At 43.3% G+C, this 19,682-nt stretch overlaps 1 protein-coding gene across 3 annotated transcripts in view; it reads left to right on the top strand.

Annotated features, from left to right (window-relative positions):
• LYPD6B (LY6/PLAUR domain containing 6B) overlaps positions 1-19,682 on the top strand; it is a 162,794-nt gene that overhangs the window by 107,867 nt on the left and 35,245 nt on the right. For all 3 annotated transcript variants that reach the window (XM_081814468.1, XM_081814466.1, XM_081814467.1), the window contains one exon: positions 2,251-2,328. The gene's annotated coding sequence lies outside the window, so the exon portion shown is untranslated. The remainder of the gene's footprint in view (positions 1-2,250; positions 2,329-19,682) is intronic.

Genomic DNA, 19,682 nt, shown 5'->3' with positions numbered 1-19,682 from the left:
TTCTTGCTGCTGCTACTGATTCTGAAACTAGGATTTATACAATTAATTGGTTCCTTCTGGAGTAGCACTTCTGACTCTGACATACTGTTCTTAGACTAAAGATAATGTTTGAAAAAAATCAGACCTCTCACATTGTAAATATTCAGTAATTGAGTTAATTACATAAAAGATCATTCCAGGATGAACACAATGTGGTATATACTAGCAATGGAATATTATTCAGCCATAAAGAGAAATGGAATTCTGGTACATGGCACAACGTGCATGAACCTTGAAAACATTATGCTGAGTTAAACACAGGCACAAATGGGCAAATATTACACAATTCCACTTATATGAGGTACCTCAAATCGGCAAACTCATAGAGACAGAAAGTAGAATAGAGGTTACCAGGGGCTGCAGGGGGCAGGGCGGGTGGCCCGTGGGGGTCGTTGTTTAATGGTACAGAGATTCTGTTTGGGATGATGAAAAAGTTCTGGAAATGGATGATGGTGATGGTTGCACGACATTGTGAATATACTTAATGCCACTGAGTTGCACACTTAAAAATAGTTAAAATAGTAAATTTTTTGTATATTTTACCATAATAAAAAATTTTTTAAAAATTGATTCTAAAGCAAGAAGGGTATATAAGACTTCTACAAATGCAAACCTATAAAAATTAAACCTTACCTTTCTCAGACATGTATTACCTGAACTTATAAACCTATCTGAGGGCAGTTTTGCTATGGATCTGCCCCCTGATCAGCAATAGAGAAAACCTTTGCTCCAGGCAATTGCCAGGGACCACAGCCTCATACAGTGTAGCCCACTTCCTACCCAGCTTTTCACTGGGAGAAATAAAATTTCTGGGACATATCTCAAAGGATATAGGGTTTATTCATTGTTCCAGAAATTCTAATTTTTATCCCTGGATCAAGCCAGATGATCAGATTGCTATGTGCTTGGGCTTCTTTTTGGCCTTGCTAAATCACTTCAGTGAATTGTGCTTTGCCATCCTATCTCTCACTGAGGGATGCAGTAAGAAGCATTATAGCAGACTCCCTACTGTATATAGAGGCACTTCTAATTAATTACTTTCCCTCCTGACCCTTCAGTGTGGATGATAAAGGATGTGGGAAGGAAAGGGTAACACCTTGGGAGAAATTTCCTAATAACAAGGAAAAGCTAACACTCTTGAAGTGTGTACATTGTACTTAGAGTCAGTGTGATTGTGTCTCTTCATTGCTTTGGCCACTAGGATGCTCAGAACCTAATTTATGAACTACATCAACTAATAGTTTAATACCTTACCAAATACATTTCTTTGGACTATTCATCATGCTCTAGCCTCTTTTTTTGTTTTGTCTTCTTCACATCGTATACATATTTTACAAGTTAACTCATTCTTTCTTGACCTTAGATGGTGTATTAGGGTTCTCCAGAGAATCCTGACCAATAGGGTGTGTGTGTGTGTGTGTATGTATGTATGTGTGTGTGTCTGTCTAGTAATGGATCAACAAAGTCTACTGATTTAAATGTTAATCACATCTAAAAAATACTTCTACAACAATTATCTAGACTTGGGTTTCACCAAACAACCAGGCACCATAGCCTAGTCAAGTTGATTAAGCACAAAATTAACCATCGCAGATTAGGGCCATAAATATACAAGAGAATTTCCTTAAAATGGGCCATAAGTGTGGTCTTTCCCATGTGCTGCTTTGAGTGCATGTAGAAGAAAGTTGCATTTCCCTCCCACCCCCTCATCTAGGTTCAAGTCTCATGTTGTCATCATTTCATCAGCCGGTAGGGCTGTCTTCCAAAGCAGGGTTAGTTACATGGCATAGAGTCTTCATTGTGTGTGGATGTGTTGAGTGTGTGGATGTGTGAATGCTCTGACCTGCCAACATACCCTGATATATGTAAGTGTTATACAAAGTTCTGCCAGCTCCTTGGTAAACAGCCATTTTTGTCGAGGGACGTGATGAGGTATATGATTTCACCAGTTATTACCGTTCCCAATTAGATGGGCCCCAGGTGTGTGTTAATAAAACGTTAGCTCACTCTGCACCTCGAACAGCCCCACCTGACTTGATTCCAGGGATTTCATGCTTTGATATTGTTCAGTTGACTATGTTGCTGCTGTTGTAGTCTGAAAGGTTTTCAAACGTTCGGAGACCTGCTTTTTTGTTAGAAAACATTCCAGTTGTTGAGGAATGTAACGCATCGCCCACAGTAGTTCTTACCTTATCTTTTTGTTTTTGGTAGGCTGGTTACTGTGTGTGGGCAGAGACCTCTTCACAGTCAGTCGGAGAGAGGAGCCTGACCACCGCACTCTCTCTGGAGGTAAGGATGGAAGCGATGACAGACTTTGTTCTTCGTTTGGGAGCTCTGGGTTAGGTGATCAGGGATCCGGGCAGACTCTGGAAATCTTGGGACTCTGTCCTTTGCCTGTCTCCTGGATGACTTGCCAGATTTTCTGGCCCATCCTCACCATGCGCTTCTCACTGTGGTCCCGGGATTTGGAAGGCAGATTTTGGCTTAAGTCTTATTTCTGGTGAACCCAAGGAGGGAGTCCCCATGCCCAGGGAATGACTAGTGGATGAAAGACTCCTCTGTTTCCCACATAATACACTAATTTGGTTAATTACAAGAGAATGTTCCAGAGTTGACCATCCCAGTGATGGGGGCAGGAATATGTGGGGGATAGGGAGTGATGTTCAGAAGTGTCTAGATCAAATGAAATACATTGCTAAGTTTCCTTAGGAAGTGCATGCACTAATTACTGAGCATTTGTAATTATAGGACATTTAAATGTTAAGGATTAGAAAATTTTTTCCCGATCCAAAATAGGATGAAAGTGTTACTCCAATAGAAGACGCAACAGCATCTCTTTGGGCATGTTTAAAGTTGTACGTTTTACTGATGACTGCTTTTTTACTTCATTCATGTGCCCTTTCCGTTTTGGGTGTGATGCTTAATGTACATGTTGACCAGATCAGTTGTTGGACCTGTCTCTATTTTCTCAGTGAAAAAAACTGAATCTGAGATCTGGTTTTCTCTGGTCAGGCTGCCAAGGCTGGGGAATATCTTTCTGAGGCCTCAGGGACCTGAGCCTGGTCTGCTGAGGAGTCTTCTTCCTGATGTGGGCTATTGGCTCCCAGCCCAGAAGCCCTCTGCTTTGCAAACAGACCTCCCACCTTGCATCTAATGGGTGAGGGAGGCAGCCTCCAAAGGAAGTTGTCTGAGATTGTGAGCTGATGGAGCCAGAAATCTTCTTGTTTCTTGTCTAAAGAGCAGATAGAATTATTAGCATCCATGTTTGTTAAAGATAATTACAAGTTTCAAGCACAAAGCAGAATTCTGTAGAATATCTACTGAGATGGTTTACTGCTTGCCTTTTTTCTTTTTTTAAAGGATGACATTGTATTCTCCTAATTAGGCCCAAGAAAACAAGCAGGAATCTGTATGTTATCACCATTTCCCTCCGGGCATATTAGGTGGTGTGTAAGCTCTTACTTCAACTGAAGAGTCTATTATTAATAAACCCAGAGAGTATGGAGATCAGAGAAGGGACAGTCCAGCAATGAGATGTGTGGAGAGCATTGGGCTGTCTTCCAAAGCAAGGAAACTTAATGCATTTTTAGTTACAGTGTTAAACACAGTGCTGGGAACATCCTAATACTGATAATCATAATAATGGTGATAACAATGGCAATAAAAAATAATAACTGATATTAGACATCTCTATCGTGACAGCTATCATTTGCTGGCTCCTATTTTCTGCCAGGCACTGGACTAAACATTTTGTTGTCATTATTCTCGATCTGCATGGCAGTCCTATGAGGAAGGTCCTATTCATATCCATCTTTTAGGGTTGAGGGAACTGAGGGTTAAAGATTGATTTGTTTGAGAGAGAGAGTGCGTGCACATGCACGCAGGTGCACAGCAGCAGGGCAGGAGCAGAGGAAAAGAATTTCAAGCAGGCTCCCGGCTGAGCGTGGAGCCCCATATCACGACCCTGAAATCAGGACCTGAGCCGAAATCAAGAGTCAGTGGGGCACTTAACCGACTGAGTCACCCAGGCACTCCCAGGAAACAGGTTTTTATAGAAAGAGTAGGTAAGTTGCCCAAAGTTAGATAGCCAAGCCAAAAGTGGTAGATCAGGAATACGACCGACTGAACAGCACAGAACAGGGGCCAAGCACGGTGAGGTTTTGACCCACATATGAATATGCAGGGCTGACCCTCCACGTGACTTTCACACTTGCCCCTGCTCACATGCCCTTTGCCCTCTGACCACCACTGATATTGTGTCTCTTCTGCATCGAGGTAGCCAAAACATTAAAAAACTTGTAAGTAGTTCAAGAATGTTGAAGAATGTTTGGCCTGTAGGGAACCCAGAAAGAATGAAGAATAAAACTCATCCAGGGTTAAAAAATGCCAGCTTTACAGTCATGAACATGTTAATGTGTTTTGCTACTATTTTTACCTTTGTGTAGTTTATTCACATAGTACATATTTAAGTTTTGAAGTTTAAATCTAACATAAGTATTTTCTTGTGCCTTTGTCTTACAAGCCTGTTTTAATGGCTGCTTGAGCACTCAAGCATATATGGTTACAGGGCTCTAAAGTTTATTCCACAGGAAGTTGTATCCTTGAGTTGCTCCCATGTGACAAATGCATAGTTATTTTTGTTTGTTTTTTTAAGATTTATTTCAGAGAGAGAGAGTGCATGTGCATGTGCATGCATTGGGGGAGGGCAGAGGAAGAGGGAGAGGGAGAGAGAATCTTCAGAGACTCCCCACTGAGTCCAGAGCTTGATCCCACAACCCTGAGATCATGACCTGAGCTGAAATAAAGAGTTGGAAGCCCGAGTGAGCCACGCAGGTACCCCAAGTGTAGAGTTTCTGCTCACTGTATTGGATGGTCAGTGTCTGTCCACTGCCAAATGGGCTGGAATTGTGGGGTGTCTATGCCCCGTCACATTGTAAATACCTTGTATCTTGAAAGGGGTCTCTATGGGGTTGGTGGAAGTCCTGCTGGCCTGGAGCCCACAAGACCCAGATTTTGGCTCTGTACTGAAACCAGTTGTTGAGTCCTTGGGTAAATTACTTCATTTTAGCATCTTCATCTGTGGACCAGTTACATCTAGTTAGCTTTGTAATTCCATGAAAACAGGAGTTTTCCGAAACCTCTTAATTTATAACCTGATCAGTTCCAATTGATGCAGCAATTTGGGTTGGGCTCAGCTGGGTTACTCTGAATTGCTTCAAGCAGGGAATTTTGTTTTTCAAGATGACCTGTAAGCTCTTGAAACGTGAAATGTCTTGACTACTTTTATATACTCCTTGCTATCTTCATTTCTCTGCTTTCCCCCTGCCCCAACTTTCTCATGCCTAGACACCCACAAAACTATATGGTACAAAGTATGTGCTCAACAAATATGGGATGGATAAACAAATACACGGACTGATGAATGCTACTGGTCTTCATCTAAGAACCTTTAGCACTATGGGTCATCCAACTTATCAGATTAATAAGATTGTTTTCATTTAGATGTGGTGGCTTTGCTTTTAACAGACAGGAACTTAAGCTTCCAAAGTTTCTCATAATGTATTTCAGAGTGATTTTCCTACAAAGTTAATTATCAGTTCTTCCCACATGTTACAGATGATAGAATACTGATCTATGGAACTTGGTATTTTTTCCCTTTGTGTTGTGAGTTGAGAGAGAGGTTATTTTTTGCTTAGGTCACAGTAAAATCAAAGCTTGGAATGTAATCATTCTCTTGCTGTGACCAGCAGAAAAAAGTGAAGATGTTCTGGGTTCCCTGCTTTCTTGGAGCCATGGACCATGGGGATTACATGGTTGGTTCTGACTGGCTGTCCCTGATTCTCACTTGGTGATGTGGACCTTGAATTGGTTTGCTTTTGCCTTGAGGTCATCTACCTACTTCATTGTGCAATATTTAAGACACATGGTATAAAGCTACTTCCAAGGAAGCCAAATCTTGCCATTTTGGGCCTGTATTTCTATACCACCCCCCTCTGCAGAGACCTAATTTGGCACCTACCTTGGCACAGAAAGCTTGCTTCTGTCTCCCCAGATTTGATCATTAATCAGCCTTAGCTTTTCCCAAGTTAATAAGCTGACTGGTGGCCTTGGTGGCCCTAGGTGGGCGGGATGAGAGCTTGGCAGCACCGTGTGGTAGTTGGTAAGCCTGATGACAGACAGACAAGTGGCCTGGTTTCCTGTGTGTGTTTGTGTTGGAAATGCTGTTGGTAATAAAGCCTCATTTGTTTGGGGCTCTGTATCAGTTATCTATTGCATAATAAGAAACCACCAGAAACTCAGTGGCTTAAAACAACAACCATTTTATTTGTTCATGATTTTGCAGGTCAGCAATTTGGGCGGGGCTCTGCTAGTCTGCCTGGGATCCCTCATGCCATCATACTCAGGTGGTGCCTACGAGGGAGTTGAAAGTAGATTTCACCTCCTAATGGAATAGCTGCAAAGAATTCATGGCCATGTGAAATGTACCCTAGGTTCTTAACTTTGATACGAAAGCAATCTGAAATTAGTTTATTTTACAATTATTTTGTCTTACACCATCCTGGAGTAGGGATGATGTTGTCAGTCCATCTGAGAGAGTTTTGGAAAATGGAGGTTTGCTGTGTAACATGCTCAAGAGTATAATAATAATAATAAAGACAGCAATAATAGCAGCAAATGTTAATATTGTTCTTACTAATGCCAAACACTGTCTTAAGTCCTTTGCATGTCATAACACATTTGGTCATTACACAGTCTTATGAATAAGCACTGTTTTATCCCCATTTTATAGGTGAGAAAACCAAGGTACAGAGAGGTTAAGTTACTCCCACCAATGCCATAAAGCTACTAAGTGGCCGAACTGGGATTCCACCCAAGCCGACTATCTCCAGAGTCTGCATTCACTCCAAGTGCTTCTCAGGTTAATGGAAGTGAAATCTTCCTGACTCTTAGCAGAGTTCTCTTTTGGACCATGTAGTTTTTATAGAGGCAGGGGGATTGGCTATTTGGAGAGGAACACAGCCTTTCTGGGTATACCCATGTGGCCAAAAATGGATCTGGTTACATTGTAGGAGACCCTAATTGGAGATAGTAAAGACACTGGTGATCCCATGAGAGAGGGAGTAACTCTGAGTGTGTGTGGGGGGGGCTGTCTGGTAATGGTGGTGGTCATGGTCATGGTGTCACTCTGCTCATTTTCTGGGGAGATGTTTGAAGAAGGAGAATATTTAATAACGTGGTCCCTAGCCTTTCAGATAGTCTCTTGTTCTTGGCTTCAGGTGATCAGAGAGCCTAAGCTCAAAAGAAAAGAATGTATTTAGCTTCTTGTTTAAGGATGACGTCAGGGAAAGGGTGGGCTCATGACTGCTTTTATATGGTATTTGTGGAACTACATTCAGTTTGATCTCCAGGCGGTCCCAGGTGGCATAAGGAAAGTGACAAATTTCACTAACATTTATAAGGTTACACCTGTTACCATGAATGAAGTGGCCCATGGCCCCTTCCTCAGTCTGACAGGTGTGGAACATGTTTAGGGGCCAGCACTTTGCAGTTACCACTAGAATGGGGGAGAGACTCCCAGCCTAAGACTTGAGGGCAGTTATTCTAGCCATCTAGCATCTTCTCTCCATCAAATCTCACTGTTGCCTCTGGGCTCTGCAAGGAGCCTTCTCCTTCTGAGGTCCTCATCCTCCTACTTGGACTCGGGTTAGCATCACTGACTGTTCCCCTTACTGGGGGGTATTTGCCACAACTTTTGCATATGTGAGAAACTGCATGTTCACCCTAATACGGACTCCAGCTAGAATCTAAGCTGGAATACGGGCAGTCGAAATAGGCACAGCCCCACCTGGTAGGGCAGAACACAGGGTAGGGACGAGGGAGAGGCTGCTGCTAGCTGCCCTCCCCTTCCGTCTCCCCTTCCCACACCAGGAACTTCCCGGAAGGCCAGATCTCTTGATTGTCAAGCAAGAAATCCTAGTGATGCTTTCCCCATACTGGTGGAAACTGTTACTTTTATAATCTGTTCCTTCAGCTAATCTTAAAGAGTTTATAATCCTGTCCTGCATTGAGTACTTGTTCCTTTTTGGATACTTGCTTGCTTTTTTTCTGATTTGAACCAGCTGGAACAATTTGTTGCCTAGCATAGAAATGAAAACCTGATAGGCAGGTCTCTACAGCAGATATTCTCTAAACAGTGCCTTACTGTCCGCTGTTGCAACCGAATAGTTCAGCCTGCCTTTATGGCAGAATGAGCCAACACAACACGGGCAGGAAGCTTCTTTTGTTTCCAAGGCCTTTGGGGCTGTTCTTTCCTGGCTATAAACTTAATTGCTTCCTGGGATGGATCTGTCCAGCACACCAGTACCCCTTTAGCTCCCACCTGTTTGGCCAACGAGGACTATCAAAACCTACACTTTTGTTTTTCCGTAGGCTTGGTTGATGAACATTACTTTTCCTTTGGCTCTGGCTAACATTGCATATGCTGGGGGACTGGCGGTGCCCAGGAGTGGGATGTGAGCGTTGGGGACAGAGGAGGTGGTGAGAGGCAGCTGGGCCTTCTGTGACAGTGGTGTACAGGATGAACCTTGCAGACTGGTTCACCACAGGGTCCTTGAGTGCCTGCAAAAGTCCTCGTGTTTCCTGAACGGGAGGTTGAGTCACCTTATCCCCACAGAGGCCATTTCAGACCTGGTGTTCACCTGAATCCACTGCAGTTTTGCCTCACCCTAGGATTGCTGGGTTTCATTGCTTCCCCTTCTCATCTGTTTTATGACCAGTGCTGTAGGAAGACAATACCTGCAAGTCTGTGTGAGCCCCTCCTTTTTTTCCCCCTAGCAGCCAAGAGGACTGCTTAATAATAAACATAGAAAGGGAGTTTAAAAAAAAGAAGAAAGGACTTTGCTCTAGGCTGGCTCTTGGCAAGGAAGTCTGAGCTGAAGAAGGCATTTTTAAATGGTTAGAATGCATGTTTACGCATCTGCACATGCATCCCTCAGCTTCTAACCATGGCACCAAGCACTTGGGCAACTTTCTTATCATCCTCAGTGGCTCTTTCTTGAGAGGTTGTTATTAGCAATGCAGCTAAAGCACAGCTTTTTAAATGTAATCTTAAGCAGCTCTTGAAATTTCATCTTCAAGAAGTCTTTTTAGAATAGACATGAAAACTTCCTCTAGGTCTAAACATGGCAAGCCCATGCATGATTCTCCTGTTTTCACCATGATCGCTTTCCATGTTTATCCTGTGAACATCGAGTCCTTTCTACTTATTAGCCGGGTTCCCCCCCTTTTTCCAAATGTGGAAAACTGCTAAGAAAAGGGCAAAGAAAGGTGGTTACTTCAGTGTGGCAGATCTGCACGAGCCACCCAGTGTGGCACCACCAGATGGAGGATGAATCAACGTGTATGGACAATGATGTCACCTGCAGTGGGCACTTGATCACAGGCTCCTCGCTTCTCTCCCGCAATTAACCTTCAGGTGTACTTTGATCGGGTGTGTGCTCAGGCCTTTTCACTTAAGTTTTCTTTGTAGCCTCAGCAATATATCCAATCAGATTATTACCAAAATCACACATACTATAAAGCTATTCAGCTATTATCCAAAGGAACTCCAAAATGAGGGAATAATGTAGATAGTTACTTGCCATCTATTAAATCAGTTTATTTTGGGGGCGCCTGGGTGGCTCAGTCGTTAAGCATCTGCCTTCGGCTCAGGTCATGATCCCAGGGTCCTGGGATCGAGCCCCACATCGGGCTCCCTGCTCCGCAGGAAGCCTGCTTCTCCCTTTCCCACTCCCCCTGCTTGTGTTCCTTCTCTCGCTGTGTCTCTCTCTGTCAAATAAATAAATAAAATCTTTAAAAAAAAATAAATCAGTTTATTTTTTTGTCTTTAGTAGCATTTCATTTGGAACTAAATCATATTGTTAAATTTTTTTATTGAAATATGTTTGACATATAACATTGTCTAAGTTGAAGGTACACAACATGTTGATGCATTTATATATTGTAATATTACCATTATAGCGGTAGTTAGCATCTCTATCACATCACATAATTACCATTTCTTTTTTTAGGGGTTGGATTAAGATTTAGTCTTTTAGCAAGTTTGATTATAATACGATACTGTTGTCTATATTCACTGTACTGTGCATTGGCTCCCCAGGACTTCTCTATTAGTTGTAAGTAAACCATATTTTAACGTCTCTCTCCCCAAAGGGTAAATTAGAGTAATGCGACATGGAAAATAGTGGGGGGATGCAGATTAATTAGGAAATGAGAATCCCTGATGCATTTATGGATTTACTCCTGAGATTGGTTATCTGAAAGGGACAGATTTTCAATTTTCGAGTCTTTACAATGAACTGCTGTGTTAGAGGCTTGTATGTGTCAGCATGTGTGTTCCCCCTGTTAGAATAGGCATTGTATTAGTTTTATATAAAGGATTCCTAAAATAACTGAGGCAGTGACTGAGAGCAGAGAGCCAGGTGGTGTTTCTATAGGAATTTTTTCCACAAAGGTTACAAATGTTCTCTCTGCCACCTCTATCCTCTCTCCTTGGTAAGGGAGAGGCTGAAGGGATAATTCTGTGGATGGATTTCCTGGAACTGTGAGCTGAAATGCAGACTTTAAATAGAGAGTTTTAAGATGTTAGGGAGGAAAGTGACATTGATTTATTTGTTCTGTTTTTGGCCAGCCTGAGAAACCTGTCCTGTCAGGTAATGAACAACTGCTTTTATCCTAACTAGTGACTTCAAGAGAACGATTACTCATCCCATCATTACTGTTCCCCTGAGTCATCCAGCCTGGTTCATATTGGTTCCAAATGAATAAGAATCTTCAGGCAGTGGACTCTAGGGCCAAGGTAGCTGTTTAGTAATACTCGTTATATAAACGTACCTTGGACATGGAGTCATGTCGCATTCTGGAAAAATACTTCATAGGTGTAGGTTTGTAGCCATGTGTCTATATGAGACCTTGAATTGTCTGATATGGTCAAAAGTGGCCATCCTAATGGTCGGCGTAGAATGATTCTATGAGTTACCAGATCTCCAGGCTGCCCGGTGTGGACCTAAATTGTAAAGATAGGGCTATGAATATGGTGATTTGGGAGCACCTTTTTTTGCCTGTTACTTCTTAGTAGCTTTGCAGGTTGATCACGAAGTGTTTGGTGGCAATCTCAGTCAAGCCACTTGAAGGCCTTGTCCTTGTGATGGTGGGGAGAGCACCTTGACACTTAAGAAGACATGGGCCATCCTAGACAGGTACCACTGAAAGGCAGCTGGAGTCCTTTTCATTTTACAGATACTACCTGTCCCCATATGGTGTCGCTGTTCTCGGCACTGCTGTTGGGTCCCCTTGTAGGTGATTTGGATGACTGAATTGTCCCAGATCAAATTTGGATATATGGGCCATTGTGGAGATGAATAAGATGAATATTGACTGGCATGCGTGTGTGGTTTCAGTTCATCCCAAAGTTCAGTTTATTTCTGAGTTCTTAATATGTATATTCATTACAGATCTAGAGAAACCTAGTTTTGAGTCTTAACTTTTAAGACTTAGTTGAGCCATCATATGCTTATAGCAGCGTTTGACATATAGAAGAGAGAAAGAAAATATTCAAGGAAAAAGGCTGAATACAAGTCTGTGAGGTAGCTGAAAATCCTGCCTCTTTTTACAAATTCTTAACTAATCCTTCTGGGGTTTAAATAAAATCAACAGGGGCGCCTGGGTGGCTCAGTCGTTAAGCATCTGCCTTCAGCTCAGGTCATGATCCCAGGGTCCTGGGATCAAGCCCCACGTTGGGCTCCCTGCTCCGCGGGAAGCCTGCTTCTCCCTCTCCCACTCCCCCTGCTTGTGTTCCCTCTCTCGCTGTGTCTCTCTCTCTCAAATAAATAAATAAAATCTTAAAAAATAATAAATAAAATCAACAGTTGCTTTTATAACAGCTACTCTGTCACCTTTCTCTGCCTTTCAGGCACTTGAAATGCATCATTAAACAATATCAGAATTAATCCAAGGCCCCTTAGACTGAGCTGCTTGGGTCAGGAGCCTTGCCTTCTTCATCCCGAATTCCTGGGACCAAGAAAAATAAGGACAACCCCCCGCCCCACCCAACCCTCTTTTATAAGCAGGTATATATAAAGTAATCAGTAGTCATGAAAATAAAGCAAATTGTGATCCCGAGGCTCTGGCATTTGACAACATGGCCCATAGTGTCCATGTTCAGTGGGAACCCGAGCAGCTGCTTAGGGATCCTTGCATAGGGCCAGCCCGGAAAGGCAATAATGCATATGCATGCCCTGTGGCCAACGGATTTGTACCATTGCCCCCGATTCCTGTGTTGCAATAGGAAGGCTCAACCAGACCAATACTAAGGAAACAAACCCAGCTCTTTTATTACTCTCTACAACATTTATAACCAAGTCCTATTCGATGCCCTTCTCCTTGAGGCATTCTGACAGTCATCTGAATGATTTATTTTCTTTTTCACAACCAAAAAACAAAATATTTTATCACCTTTTGGGTAGACTTGATGTCTTTCTCTTCATTTCATCACTTTCTGGGTCTATAAAATCCCCCATACTTTTCAATTTTTATAACTCAAGGATAGGAATCCTGTTTTTCTCATTTCTTGTGTGAAGCTTTCCCCCTCCTCCCCTCGGGATTTTTTTTTTTTTCCTGGGAGGTTCTATAGCCTCAAGCCGGTTGTTTTGTGTGGTGGTGGTGGGGGACAGGGGATGGGAAAAGGGGGACTCAAGAAAGGCCACATGTTTGCAGTAACACATGAATTGCAGGGAAAGGTTTTGAATAGGAAAAAAATAATTTTTCAGAGCTACGCTCCACTATTGAGAGGTATGAGAACATTGGAGCCATTGGTGGTAAAGTGGTGGTTGTCGCTGGTTTAAGAAGAAAATTCTCTACTACTGAAATTTGCTCTGTGGTTTCTTCCCCAGATCTCCAATAAAAACCAATGATGTTTGTGAGCACCCACAGCACTGTGATTATCCCTCTCCATTCTGAATCGCAGGTCTGCACCCCAGCTCCCTACTTTATAGCTGGCAGGCTTTGCTTTTCTACTCTTTCCCCTTTAGCTCATTTCCGTCTCATTTTCCATATGGCTTCTGACATTAGGTGTCAGCAGCAGGATACTCAGACCAGTCATCGTGAGCCACAAAAGCTCCTGGACCACGTGTGGGTTCATAAGGGGCAGAGCTCTCCTGGGGGAAGCAGTTTCCAGTCTGAGTTGACGCAACATAGGAGGGTGTTGAGTTTAGTGGTGCAACTGAGTGGTCTGAGATGTCTGTCTCCTGCCCCTCTGGTCCCTTCTCCATCAGCTCCAGTAAGGACCAGAGAATTGAGAGGGACTTCAGGGTCCTTACCATCAAGGATTCTTCAAGGAGTTGATGATTAGTTTTACAAAGAATTGAAAAGCATTCAAAGAAAGGAATAGGCTTCCATTGATAAGTGGTTGGTGCCTCAATCCTAGACCCTGGTATGCCTAGGCCCCTCTGTCCCACACCTGTGGCTTGTGCTTGGTCATATTAACTACTGATCTTTTGCCCTTAACTGTTTGACTGACAGACTTCAAACTGTGTCTGATTTTTGGCTTTGGAAAGGCATTCAGGCTAATCAGGTGACTGAAGGCAATTGACCGGACTTGTCTGATAGTCACTTATGTTCTAGCATGATAGCCAACCCCTAGATTGTAGAGAACGCAGTACTGTTAGGGCCCTAAAGGATGTCACATGCAGTCCCATACGATCTGCACCCATCAGGGTAGCACCTATGCTTTAAACCAACAATAGCTCTACCTCAAAGAGACTTTGCTCTCTACACACACCCACTATCCCCATGCCTTAAGATGTCCAGCTGTCTTCACTTTGAAATGTCTCATCTGCTTTCCTCCCCAGTTGAACTGTTTGGGAAGATTTGAAGTGGATCAGTTGAGTTGTGTTTGCATTTTTCTGGAGCATGAAAAATGGCGTTTCCATTATTACATGTGGAGAAAGGAGGAAGCAAATGTAGAGCCTGGTTTTTAGATTGCAGGTGGGATTGACGGCGTTGGTAGTTAGAGAAACAGCCCCCAAGCATGGGAGCTACGTAAATGCATTCTGTACCACGTGGAGAGAATAAATCTGGGACCCCACGACAGCAGTTTTCTTCACATGCATTTCTGACCACTCCCGATTTGGTGGGAAGGAGATTTTGTTTTTCTGTTGTTGGACCTCTGTTTCCATCAAATATGTAGCCAACTGGCTAAGAGAGCAACTTGCAAAGCTGACTGGGCTCCTGCTTTGGTGTCCTGGCAGGAAAGAGATGTTTGTTTTAATTGGGTGCCTTAGCTGATCTTCCATCTGGCCATTTCCTCCTTTCTCTTATACCTTTTCACCTCATTTTTTTGGGAGTCAGTCATGTTGCTTTTTCTATGGTAAATGGATGTGAATGACCAAGGGCAATGAAACAACTCATGCATTGCTTTTTGGCTTAGAGGGCGGCCATTTTGGGAGTCGTCAGTAGCAGGAAGCTTTGCCATGGATCTGCAAGGGGTTGGGATAGACGGCTAATGCTCTGAACAAATCTCTCGCTTGTCAGGCACTTTATTGTGCCTTCCCTGCAATGAGAGACTTCAGCAGGTGGTACACAGAACCTATTTAGAGGACTGATAGTGTATTTCGGCGAAATCCGCCATCCCAGCCGCGAGAAAGCTCAGACCTGGTGTCAACTTCCTACACCACCTGGTGCTCTCTTCTTCCTCCAAGAGTTTCTTTGCCACCATCAAAAGTGAAAAAACCTGGAAGGGAACTAACTTTTATTGAGCAATTATTATAGGCTAGGCATTGTGGAACATATTTTATAGTTAATTCACTTACTTCTCATTGTTTCTTATCCTTGACTTTTCACCACAGCCCTGAAATTTAAATTATGCTGTTGCGATTTACAGATGAGGAAATGGAGGCTCTAAGAAGTTCAGCAACTTGCTCAAGTTCATCCGTTTCTGCCAGTGGTGCTGAGAACCTAAGCTCAGGATCTGAACCTAAGCTCAGGGTTCCCTGACTCCAGTTAAATCCAGAACACACTCCACCTTGAGAATGACTTGTGTTCTACTGGGGGCTAGGGATTTAAGTAACTCTGGCTGAGAAGCAGTTAGGCTTCCAGCAGAGCCTTTTAATGTAGGCAGCATCGAGGCAGTGGTTCCTTGTTCTTCCCTTTATTGCTATGCAGTAATGTTGGAGCTTTACTGAAATTGTAAAATAGTATAAAGACAGCATCTTGTCCCCACTGTGATCTAGAGGTCAGTGCAAAATTAACTCTGTTTCCTATTATTTTACCCTCTCCTGCCCTTCTCAAATGAGACTGACCAGGGCTCCCTCTAGGTCCTGTTCTTTAGCGCATGACAGACCACGTAAGTGAGGAAGCGGTGCAGAAGCTAACCCCTGTTCACGCAGCAGAGTCTGTCAAAGTTAAAGACTCTGCATCTCCACTAACTGCAGACACTGGCAGCTAGCTCACCTTGCTTTTGAAAGTTTGTTTTCCTTTAAACTTGAGAAATGCCTTTAATGCTTTCCTCCTGATACTAATACATTGTAGACATGATCTTCTAAGCCCAATGACTGTTTAATGAGGTCCCGGAAGCCCATCGGTGGTGTACGTTCTTCTTTCTCGACAAAAGGTATATCCCTGCACTTCCTCTAGCCAGTAGGTCTTGTCAATAAATCCATCAAAGGCCAGGCCAGTCTGCACAAGGCAGGCTTCACACCTTCCCCAGTGGGATGAAAGGCAGCCCTTTAGGGCTCGGTGGGATGGAAATTACTTTTCGTATCCAACTCTAGAATAAAAGTGTTCATTCTTGTCTATCTAGTGGTCGGGAGATGGTGGTTTCTTCATTAGGCGGTTTGTAAATACCCAAGTTTGGAGGTCAGGAAAGAGAGTTCCAGCTGTGCCTAGTGATTTCAGAATCACTGACTAGTGGCAGGTAAGAGAGAGGGGTGAGTGCAGGGGATCTGCTTCCCTTTCCCACACGAATGCTCAAGTGCCATCGTTCAGGAATAATTGAAAGGGAGGTTTGTGCATCCAGTTACCGGACCGGGGTTCGGAGAGCCTTACTTGATCCTGGCACAATTATGGGTTTTCGGCGGGGATTAGAAAGCTCTGCAATTACGCGGATGACTTTCAAAGGCACCAGGACATATTTTACCAAGTCCACGCATCTCAGTAATTCTTGGTGAGCGGACCATGCCCATAACTACTTTGTATTGTACGATCCGGAGCTTTCATGGTGAATTGCTCATGAAGCACAGAGAGTTGCATCACATATTTTAAGGAGATTTTGCAGTGTTGGTGAGTGCTGGAAAGGGCATTTTGATTTGTTATGTTTTTAAGTGGGCATTCTGAATATGGAGGAGTTAATCAGTTCACAGAGAGTTCTTGTTAACTCATAACTTACAGCCCCTTTTGGAAAGGTCTCTTGCCATTAATGTCATTGCAAGCAAAGTCACAATCCCCTCGGGGTCCTCCACCCTGAAATGGTTCTGCGAGGGAAAGCTCATCTAGCACTATTGGTTTGTATACCACCTGTGTTCACTCCAGTTTTCCTCAATTTACAATCAGTAGGATAGTTACTTTAGGGGTTCTTTTAGTTAGGTTAGGTAATGCACAAAACTGGTAAGAAATAGTTGAACCTAAGTTAAATTGGAAACAGTTATTTTCTTCAGTAGACAATTTCTACAAACTTCTATCACTTTTTTTTTTTTTTAAGTAGTCTCCACACCCAATGTGGAGCCCAGTGGAGGGCTTGAACTCACGACCCTGAGATCAGGACCTGAGCTGAAATCAAGAGTTGGATGCTTAACTGACTGAGCCACCCATGTGCCCCCAATTCTATCACTTTTATTTATTTTTCTTGACAGTAAGAAAGGGAGAAGACCTACCAGAATTGTAAAGTCTATCCCTTTGTCCTGGCAAGAAGGTGGATTCTGATCTGCCGAAGTTTTCTCTGGAAAGATTTAATCAGTGTGTGCTGTCAAAGAAGAGAAATGCTCAAGCTTTGGTGAAGACACTTGGTCTGTCTTGATAAACACAGTGAAGGTGACGTTAGGCCCTGTGTGAGAAAGTGAGGGGAATACTTTTTATGATTAGAATACAAAAAGACAGATTTACTAGGGGCTCTGGCTGGGCCTTCTCCCTCTGAACTTGCTGATTCAGTGGGCAGTGCAGGAACGGGTACGATGTTGTATGCTGTTGTACAAGTGAAACCCAGAAACGATTTTCTGCTTCTGGGTCATCATTCTTTGGCAACAGTGGAAATTCCAAACCTGCAGGACTTCTTGATCTTCCCTAGGGAACACACATCCCTTTTCGTAAGGTGGCTTTTTGGATGGTGGTGGTGGGTTGGTTTTTTGTTGTGGGGTAGGGGGACTGGCTTTAGATAGTCTTCAAAAGGGGACTAAAGGTGGGGCACCTGGGTGGCTCAGTCGGTTAAGCGTCTGCCTTCGGCTCGGGTCATGGTCCCAGGGTCCTGGGATCGAGCCTCGTGTCGGGCTCCCTGCTCAGTGGGGAGCCTGCTTCTCCCTCTGCCTCTGTGATCCCTCTTCCTCTGAGATCACTTTTGCTCTAAAATAAATAAAATCTTAAAAAAAGAGGGGGGGAAACTAAGGGGAAGGAGAAGGAAAAATAAGCAAATATTGCAATATGAATGAGTTGGAGAAAAGTTATTAACCAGACTCTTTGCTTAAGTTCCATTTGTTGGTGGGAGGCTCCCCATGGGAACAAGCCCCTGCTGCTCTGGCCCAGCCTGGCCATGTGTGTCCCCACGTGTCCCCATCACCACCCTCACCGCCTGTGCTGGCCTGCTTCGGGCATGGGGGCCTGGCTCTGCCTGGAGGGAAGCCTGGATGTCAAAGGCCATGAAATGAGTTTTGTTTGCTGAGTTCTTAGTTGCCCCAATTCTTCCCCCATACCCCCAGTTTTACTGAGGTCAGATTGACAAATGTAATTGTGTGTCAAATTGACAAAATTGTGTTACAATGTGGATGTGATGATTTGAGATTTGTATCCATCGTGAGGTGATGACCATGATCCAGTCAGTTAAACCCTCCATCGTGACCTCACATAGGTTACCTTTTTTTGGGTGCAAACAGTTAAAATTTACTCTTAGCCAATTTTAAGTATGCACTACGGTATGATAGTCACCATGGTCCAGAGCTTATTTCTCTTATCACTGGAAGTTTGTGGCCTTGGACCAGCATCCCCCCATTTCCTCTACCCACCCCCCAACCCCCACCCCTGGCAACCACCATTCTACTCTCTTGTTCTATTATTTTACCTTTTTACGTTCCACACATCAGTGATAGCATACAGGATTTCTCTCTGTTTCTGGCTTATTTCACTTAGCAGAATCCCTCCACTTCCATTCATGTTGTCACAAAGAGCAGGATTGCTTTCTTATGGGTCAATAATATCCCATGCATATACACCAAGAAAACTACATTTTTTTCTTCATTCATCCATTGATGGACACTTTGGTTGTATCCTCATCTTGGCTGTGGTGAATAATGCTGCAATAAATGTAGGAGTTCAGATACCTCTTCAAGAAAATGATTTCATTTCTTTTGAATATATTCCCGGAAGTAGAATTACTGGATCCTATGGGACTTCTATTTTTAATTTTTTGAGGAACCTCCATAATGTTTTCCATGGTGGCTGAGCCAATTTACATTCTCCCCAACAGTGCACAAGTGTTCTCTTCTCTCCACATCCTTGTGACTCTGGTTGTCTCGTGTCTTTTTGATGAAAGCCATTCTAACAGGTGTGAGGTGATAACTCATTACGGTTTTGATTTGTATTTCCCTGATGATCCACTTTCTTAATTGGAGTATTTGGTGTTTTGCTATTGAGCTGTAGGAGTTGCTTATGTATTTTGGATATTAATCCCTTAGCAGACATTGGTTTGCAGATGTTTTCTCCCATTCCATAGGTTGCCTTTTCATTTTGTTGATTGTTTCCTTTGCTGTGCAAAAATGCCCCTCAGGTGGCCTCCCTTGACCTGTGACCTTGGAAAAGATACCACATGGGCCATCTGCTTCCTCCTCTGGGCTGAGATTAGACTAGATCAGTGGCTTTTCAGATGTTTCAAGCTATGGATCCCTTTACCCACATGAAGTGTGATCTATCCTGATAAAAGCAGTTTTGCAAAATCTGACCTATTCTCATTTAAGTGTGGGTGAGGGACCCAGAGTTCCCCCTTACCCCACTCAAATCCCCTTCATCTGTTGGAACTCCAACAGGGCTACAGGCCACCTCCAGCTCTCTTGATAACAGAATGCAGAAAGTCGCACTAATAGAAGGCCCAAAAATGAAGGTGATTTTACCATTGTCAATCCTGAAGATAGTGTATTTTAACAAATTTTAAGCCAACCAACCTAAAGTGGCTTAATCCATCATAAATTTGAAAGCACCAATCATTCTTCTTTTATATGCCCTGTTCTTTATAACCCAAGTATTTTTAGCTTTGCTGTTGTTCAGTGATGTGCAAACGAATATGGGTGATGAATTCTGGAAAGCATACCCACTTCAACATTGCAGAACTATACCGGCCCTTTGTTACCCTCTCCTGGATTCCAGAAACCCAGACTCTTTACCCCCCATTT

This window comes from Leptonychotes weddellii, chromosome 3, assembly GCF_054177405.1.
Source record: "Leptonychotes weddellii isolate Sample4059 chromosome 3, ASM5417740v2, whole genome shotgun sequence".
NCBI lineage: Eukaryota > Metazoa > Chordata > Mammalia > Carnivora > Phocidae > Leptonychotes > Leptonychotes weddellii.
This window is presented reverse-complemented; position numbering and strand designations above follow the sequence as displayed.